Source organism: Eretmochelys imbricata, chromosome 16 (assembly GCF_965152235.1).
Source record: "Eretmochelys imbricata isolate rEreImb1 chromosome 16, rEreImb1.hap1, whole genome shotgun sequence".
NCBI classification, from domain to species: Eukaryota; Metazoa; Chordata; order Testudines; family Cheloniidae; genus Eretmochelys; species Eretmochelys imbricata.
The window spans coordinates 13,195,741-13,203,956 of record NC_135587.1 but is presented as its reverse complement, the minus strand read 5'-3'; the positions used below and the strand labels follow the sequence as shown (position 1 = coordinate 13,203,956).

The 8,216-nt window shown below is 44.9% G+C and overlaps 1 non-coding gene across 1 annotated transcript; it reads left to right on the top strand.

Moving 5' to 3' along the window:
• The first annotated feature begins 5,783 nt into the window (after window positions 1–5,783).
• TRNAE-UUC (transfer RNA glutamic acid (anticodon UUC)) lies at window positions 5,784–5,855 on the top strand. Its single transcript has one exon. It is a non-coding gene; the product is annotated as a tRNA-Glu (tRNA).
• Window positions 5,856–8,216: the final 2,361 nt, after the last annotated feature.

Genomic DNA, 8,216 nt, shown 5'->3' with positions numbered 1-8,216 from the left:
CGCTCTCTCACAGGCCAGCACTGTCTCCAGAAGCACGCCGTCTTGGAGAGGAAACTTCTCTTTCTTAAGGGAAATACCAGCCACAGTGTTTGCCCAATCGCAGCACTGGAAAACTAAGTGCCACTGCTGCAATCTCTGGGGTGGACATTTTGTGTGTAAGCGAATGACTAGGTGCGATGGAGTCTTTCATCACAGCCACCACATCACAGCTCTGCTGGCAGGGAAGAAAAAATCATTATGCTGTATGGAGGAGGTATATAGAGAAATAGCTTTTACTAACCCCTAGAAAGTCTCTAAGTGGTTTAAAACACATTGTGCGGTGCTTAAAGGCACACAGACACCTGGGAGTGTTAAGAAACCCACCCTCACATGCACCTTCCTGCTCCTTCAGCTGGGAAGGACACAAAACAGCTGGGTAATTAGAGTTTATTTCTTCTCCCTACACTAATGTGAAAAAGCCTCTGAGTTGAAAAAGAACTTTATATACAGTGCCTTATTCTTCAGACTGTGTGTAAGCATGTACACACACACACACACCTTGAGAATGGGCACTGAAGTCCAAGAACGAGGCCATATCTGGTGGTACAATTACAGCTGTGGGAATCAGGGGGTCTTCAGTTCTAATCCTGACTCAGTGCCAGACTAAAAGGTGTCCTGGGTAAGTCATTTCGCCTTTCTGCCTCAGTTTCTCAGCCTGTAAAGTAAGGATAATAATCTATACCCGTCCACCTCCCGGGGATGTGGTGAAGATTAGTTAGTGACGTTGAAGTATTACAGAAAATGCTAAGAAGTATAAAGATCATTCCCTAGATTAGTCACTAACAAGCATATTTTGAAACATTGTGAAAACGCAGAATGTCTGTTTCCTAGGGTTTGGTGTGGATCAACCCACTGTCATGTTGTTTATATGAATAACAATACTTTCCACTTCTATAGTATTTGCCGTCTGAGGATCTCAAAGCACTAACTTTGTGCTTTGTCCCATGAGGTCTCTGAAAACAACTACAATGCTATCTCATTATTCACCTTCAAATCCCTCCTTAGAGCTCTCCTTTGCCAGGATGCCTACAAAACACAATGATGCTAAGGCCACTGATGCACTGAAACCACTGCCCATCAATAAATCTCATTCTTTCCTTATATTCCCTCATCAGTTGTCTCTTGTCTTATACTCACATCTTAAGCTCATTGGGGGAAGGGACCGTCTTTTGGTTCTGTGTTGGTACAGTGTCTACCACCATGGGGTCCTACTCCCTAGGACTCGTAGATGCTATGGGGATACAAATAATAAGTCATATTTCTAGTGAATCTTTTTTTAATTATGAAAAGTTATTCACAGATCTGCCATACACGATTTAGTAAATGAATATAGGTTTGAATATGATTGGTTTTACCAAACTATTTTTATATTTTTAATAAAATGTTGTGTCGCACGAATTGCCCCGAGTTATACTTAGCTTCCAACTACATTTTGAGCTCAGTTTTCAGGTATCCACTAATTCCAAATAAAAAGGGGAGTCACCGCCTTCCTGTTTAATAATTCCCTACAGGAGCATCATAGCGCATCACAATTTAACTCCCATATTGTTTCTCCACGGGAACCTTCCCGTATTTTCTTCCACTTACAGCTCTTTCAGTGCAGGCACTGGTTCACTCCACGATTGCCTAGTCCTACCTAGGGCTTATTGACAGAACCGTGCAAGGCTAAATATGCAACCAACCGAAAAGCAAATGAATCTCAGCTGGTGTCATGTTCGTGGGAGAGGCCTTGATCCTGAGATATGCTGCGCACCCTCAGCTCCCATCAACAGCCCAGTCTCTCTCAAGAACAGGCCTCAAAACTGAGCCATTTTGATTGAGAGGTTCCTTTTCTACAAGGTTTTGATCTACTTCCTCCCTCCCTCCCCCAACTCTGCCAACCTGCAAGCCCCACTGGAGCAAAACTTTTTGCAAGGAGTAGGTGCAAATATCAAGGGCATGGGAGTAACTGTCAGCCATTGCCACATATTTAAGTATTCCCTGCCATGCATGAGGATTTGTGGGCAGAGCCCTCACTGAACACTGATGGGACATGGCTGGATGTCCCTGTGCCTAACACAGAACTTATGCAGCCTTCCAGCTGCTCATGATGGCAGTACCGCTAACAGAATGATGCAAAAAAAAAAAAAAAATCGGAAAACCCAACCTGTTTTGCTTCAAGTAATCACAGCAAATTTCACATTCTGCAGAAGCCACATACTATGAAATTAAATAACTCCATTGTGTGTCAATCTTGCTTTTTATCTGTCATGAATAGAAGAGGCAAGTTCTTTGCTTCCAGAGCATAATTTCAGCCCAATTTCTCCTTCTCATATTTCCCCCTAAATGATGCTCAACCTGAAGGCTATATGGTACTTCCGATGTACCATCTGACAAACAATAAATGCAACATCATCCTCCTAAATCTCAGTCGTAGCCTCACACACTCCAACACCCCTTTAATATTTTATGTCTTAAGGGCAAAGAAAAGAACTGGCGGGAGAGGCTGGTATCATCGTATCTATGGATATGCAGTCTCACGAAAGGTATGACAATCCCGTCATTAATACGGTCACTGGAAGTCTTTGGTGGGATTTTGATCTGCATGATTTGAGAAACATTTACTTACATCCTGTAAACATGTAATGAAGTTCTCTCAATGCACCACAGTAAAGATTCGGAAGAAGGTAACTTTTAAAAAAGTCCTCCATGCAGAAAACTAGTGTTAAGTAGAGCAAAAATACGGGTGGCTAGAGAAAGAGAAGCCTGCTGTTAGAGTTTCACTCAGTGGTCCACCCTTATCAGAGAAACACACAAAATAAATGTGTGGAATAAAATTAAAATAGTTTAGGAGAAACCTATTAATTTATAGGTTTCAGAGTAGCAGGCTTGTTAGTCTGTATCCACAAAAAGAACAGGAGAACTTGTGGCACCATAGAGACTAACAAATTTATTTGAGCGTAAACTTTCGTGAGCTACAGCTCACTTCATTGGATGCATTAATTTATAAATCCTGCATCTGGGCCGGGGGTTAGACTAAAAGGCCCTTGCTGTCCTTTCTAATCCCATGATTCTCTAAAGAAGGAAAAGAAGCGGTGGGGTTAGGGGACAGTGGAGGAATTTTAAAGTGATTTGTTTTATTGAGTACACCAGATGTCACATTGGCATTTAAAAATCTAAGGTGGTTTGTTCTGCAGTACAGATTGTCTTGTGTTTGATCTCCTAAACCCATCTTCATCCATCATCATCATAACTGTCAAGATAACAAGGGCCAAGTTTTGATTGCAGCCGGATTATTTTTGTTGCGGGAGAGACAAAGATATATACACAGTGCTTGTGCCCGCCAAAGTATTTAAACAAACACAAACCCAGACTATACTTCAACCCCTACAGCTCTGTGTTAGCGAGTGGAATTCTCCTGCTGGGACAGAAGGCATGCTAAGGCTGTAATATAGACTTTAAGTTGCTCTTTTCCCCCCCACATTTGGGTCAAATGTAAGATAAAGCTGTGTGGCCCGGTAACGTGAGCAAACATGGCGCAGAACTTGCATCAAGAGTTAACATGAGGAAACTGAGACAGCATAAGAATTTGACGAAGCCTCTCCTCTCCGGAGGAACAGCCTAATGCTCTACTCTCTCCAAATCCTTAAGCTCCGGCATGGCTATGATGCTCCCTCTGAGAGCTGCTTTCGCAAGGCCAGTTGTGGCTGTCCCCGGTGCTCTGCCTGCTGGCTTACATCGCCCTAGGCCCCCTAGTCGGTAATCTCGGTAGAGAGGTCATGGACTGACTGGGCCAGGGAGAATTAACTCCTCCCACAGCCCCCTAGAAGTGTTCCCTCCATGGCTGAGCTAAGTATCTATGCCCGTTTGGAAATCCCAGTCTAAGGGAGTTGGGTGCTTACCTCCATTAAATTCCTTTGAAAATCCCAGTCCCGCTGTACACGAGTGGGTGGTTCATGGCAAACATGTAACTGCTACTTCCCATGCTTGATCCTTTCTATAGACAGACAGGAGACTTCAGTCTCTAGGGCTACTGATCTCTACATTCCACAAGTTTCTCTCATGCGAATAACACTATCCATATCTATGCAAAACCAAAGAGCATAATCACCAGCACAGCATCCTCCTCTGCCCCTCCCACAACCCTCCACCAAAAGAATCACATTTTGAAATGGGGAAAACCTAAGGTTATATGGCTATTAACATTAGGTGCTTCTGCAATATCAGAGGCCTTGCTTATGTTGGGGGCCAACTGTGCTAGGTGTTATGCAAGCAAATGTCACAGAGGCAGATCCCACTTTCCTTACTCCCATGAGGAATCCCATTGATTCCTTCAGGCTCCTAAGTTTGACTGTATTCGCTATAAAAATACAGCTTTGATCAAAGGTTTTATCCACATGATTTTGTGGGGGCTGCATTATTTACAAGGGCCAGTGAAACATTTATACCACACCATCACCTAGCCCACATAGGCCACCTCATTCTCCTGGGAAGTATTTTAAAATGTTCCTAGCAGTACTGTTCTTTGCATTCCTTTGGCTATAAAGCCAGTCTTAGCACCATGAATCCACCTGTACAGGCCTTACTGGGAGAGGGAAACTAATAAAGCTTTGAGATAATTTTTTTTAAGAGCTTTCCAGCTAGTTTCTCTGTGAAGCCGAAGGTCTCCTTTTTAAGGTCTGATCTCTCACAGTGTATTCAGCCGAGAAACAAACATCTCATATGATTGGAAAGGGAAGAGTTATTTAGCATTCTTTAGTGCTATGAAGCTCCTATTTCTAATCCCAATGGCTGATAAGATGCTGGATCTTAAGCTTGTTATTTTGGTCCTGGACTGAATGGCCCCTGCTCTGCACCTCAGGATCAAGGTCACTTTGAGAGAAGCGCCACATTTGGAAAAAATGAAAGAAAATTGGTGTGACAAATTGTTACAAACCCCCCAAAAGTTGCTGGCTGAAAGGCTTGGAACGTTCACAGCAGTTATGGTAGAGATGGAGCAGTGGGCAGAAGGCAGGGGAGCTGTCCAGACATGCCTGATTGCATTTTGTCACATAGTTCCACAACAGATCACACAGTTGTCACGTCCAAATGATATAGTATAATGTTTTCAAAGTCAGATGCTTGAAGCTAGGCACCTAGACCAGATCCTCATTTAGGAGCTGAAATAAGTCACCAGAGATTCTGAGCAAACACCAACTCCCAGTGGCTTCAGTATGACTGCAAAACAGACTTTCTGGCCAGAAGGGACCATTATGATCATCTAGTCTGACCTCCCTGCAAGGAATTTGACCAGGCAATTCCTGCACTGGCTCAATAACTCCTCACTCATTAATCAGCTCTAGAGTCTGTGAGCACCAGCACTTTCTGCAATTTTCACAGAGCTGGGCAAAGGATGTCCTAGATATCCTGGTGAGCTCAGGGTCTGTAAGCCTCTCTTCTAATGGGGCGCCTGGACAGGCTTGGAGCCCCCCTGCCTTCTCACTGGGGACACTTTTGGCAACCCTGTGAATGATTCAGTGACTAGAAACAGCAAGTGCATCTTTAAAACTGTGTTGATGACAAAAAGCCCAATGACTATATTCTCTCTCTCTCTCATATCTATCTATCTATCAATCTCCATCCCCTTTTTGTTGACCTACTGCTAATATTTGTTAGCCTAGAGGATCCAGAAAAACAAAGTCACTTCAACCAACCTCACTTGTTCAGGAGGGTTAATTTAAAAAAACAAAAACAACCCCCCCCCGCAAAATCACAACATCTGTGGTGCATTGGTTGTATAGTGGTGAGTATAGCTGCCTTTCAAGCAGTTGACCTGGGTTCGATTCCCAGCCAATGCAGGGATATGATGTTTGCAGGGAGGGATAGCTCTGTGGTTTGAGCATGGGCCTGCTAAACCCAGGGTTCTGAGTTCAATCCTTGAGGGAGCCATTTAAGGATCTGGGGCAAAAATTGGGGAGTGGTCCTGCTTTGAGCAGGGGGTTGGACTAGATGATCTCCTGAGGTCCCTTCTAACCCTGATATTCTATGATCAGTTCACTCAGTGTAACTTTTACAAAGACTGTATTTTACCCCAATACCATGGGAACAGTCTGGCATCTTCTGCCAGTTCATGAGCTAATCTCTCTAAAAATGGAAACTTTTCTGGGGGTCTGGCAGTGGAAACAGAGATAATATAGCAATCTAGTAAGGACCTGGATTGGTCCAGCCCCCTCCGCATTAAGCCAAGTGGTTATTGTTTGTTAAAGCACCAGCAATCTCTTTGCAGCTGCAAAGGAGTCTGAATCAATACCAGCTTCTGCTGTGGTTATTGCATTGAGAATAATAATCTCTGAAGCCCATCTGACCAGTTAGCCTTGGTTAATCTGCATTCAAAACCAGAAGCTCCTAAGCGGGCATTGCTAATAGAAGTTGGACACACCTTACTCAGAATACTGTGGTGAACTCATTAGTTTGTAGAGTAGAGATAAAAATCTGATTGGCTCAGTTGTGTCACAGGCACAATTCTGGCTCCTAATGCAAATTCTCCTTTGGCTTAAGTGTCAGTGTCCAGCACCCTTAGATAGGGAGGGTTTGTGTTCTATGCCTCATCTCACCACGACCGTCGGTGAGAGTCTCGGTGCTGTTTCTCGCACTGGTGTGGTCGGTGCCATGGAGGAGGCATGTCTATGTTTATGCCTTGACTTCCTGTCCCTCGCCTTGGGCTTGGCAGAAGTCCTGGGGCAGATGGTACCAGAGATGCCCAATGCCTCAATGGTGTGGTGTCAGCACCGAGGACAGCGACCCAGCAGGAGAGACTGTCTTTTTATTTTTTGGGGCAGTTCTCTCCGCAGAGAGGTCGATGTTCTTTTCCTCAAAACTTCTGAGGAGTGAGCCCAGTCTTTAGTCAGTTCTGAAGCCGATGGGGAGCCACAGAGGAGGTGGTCTGTCGTCCCAGTTTGTGTGGTTGGAGTGATTTCTCCATAAGAACCAGTTTGAGGTGGAGATTGTGGTCATGCCTGGCTCTTGCCTTTCGGTTACTACAGGGAGTGCAGATTTGAGGGATGTGCGACTCAGCGGGGCATCAGACACACAAGGAGTGTCCGTCTCAGGCCGAGGGTGGTTGAGAACGAACTGAGGGGGTTGGGTTGCACGCGTGTCAAAAGAGGTGCCAACGCTGCCTTGAGACAGCTACGGTGCATGTGTGACCCTGATGGACACGGCTACTGAAAATCTCTGAGCAACAGCGGCCAGACGCACCAACACCTGAAATGGAGCATCCACAGGGGGACACACCTCAAAGAGCCTCAGTTACCGCACCAGGCGAGCAGCCTTCTCTGTCCCAGATCTCACCAAGAAGTTCTAAACAGTCTTGGGGTGCACCAGAGTAACTGAAGTGAATTCCTACATGGCCAGGGTCTTGTTACAATATAACCCTCCCCTTTCGCTACCCAGCTAGTGGAGATTTTAATTCTGACAGCGCATTCCTAAGAAGGTGACTTTGCCTGGATGTAAACAATACAAACTAAAGGACAGTTCCATCAGGTAGATCTCATACTTCAGGGAGTGTGAAGAGCAGTACTCTGCAGCCCTCATAGGCTGGGAAGGACCTCCCGGGCCATCTGATTCCTGAACAAGTGCAGGAGTGGTTTTATCGTAATTTCTTTAGGTTTCTTTTAAGAGAGAGGTGAATCAAACACTAAAGTTGCTGACAGGTATTGAATTGTTAGCTCTAGAAAAGAAGTCCTCTGTCCACAGAACAGGTACAGGAGGGACAAGGACAATGCAAATCTCTTCCCTTTTCCCCTACAACATGCCTCACCCCTTGAGACAGTCCTTCCGGATTTGCGTTAAGAGGGGAGTTCAGGTCCATGGTCCATTTGCCTGTCAATGGAGATGGACAAAAAGGAATCCAAATAGTGCTACCCAGGATGGTGGTTTGTGCGGTGTGGACACAACCATTTACAGCCGATCACTTCACACAGACCAACCAGCCCTCAGAAGGCTGAAACAACGTTCAGTCTCTTCTGACTTGAAATATCAAATTTCTCTGCATCCAGTTTTCCTTGGACACTTTTACCCCTACAGCTTTCCCCAACGTCCCTGGGTGAGCTGTTCTGTGGCCCCGAGAGTTGAACTACATCTGTTCTCACTATCCAACTTTATATCCAATTCTGGGGTTTTCTAGTTTTGGGCTGTCATGCCTAGTCTCTTGTTTTAAC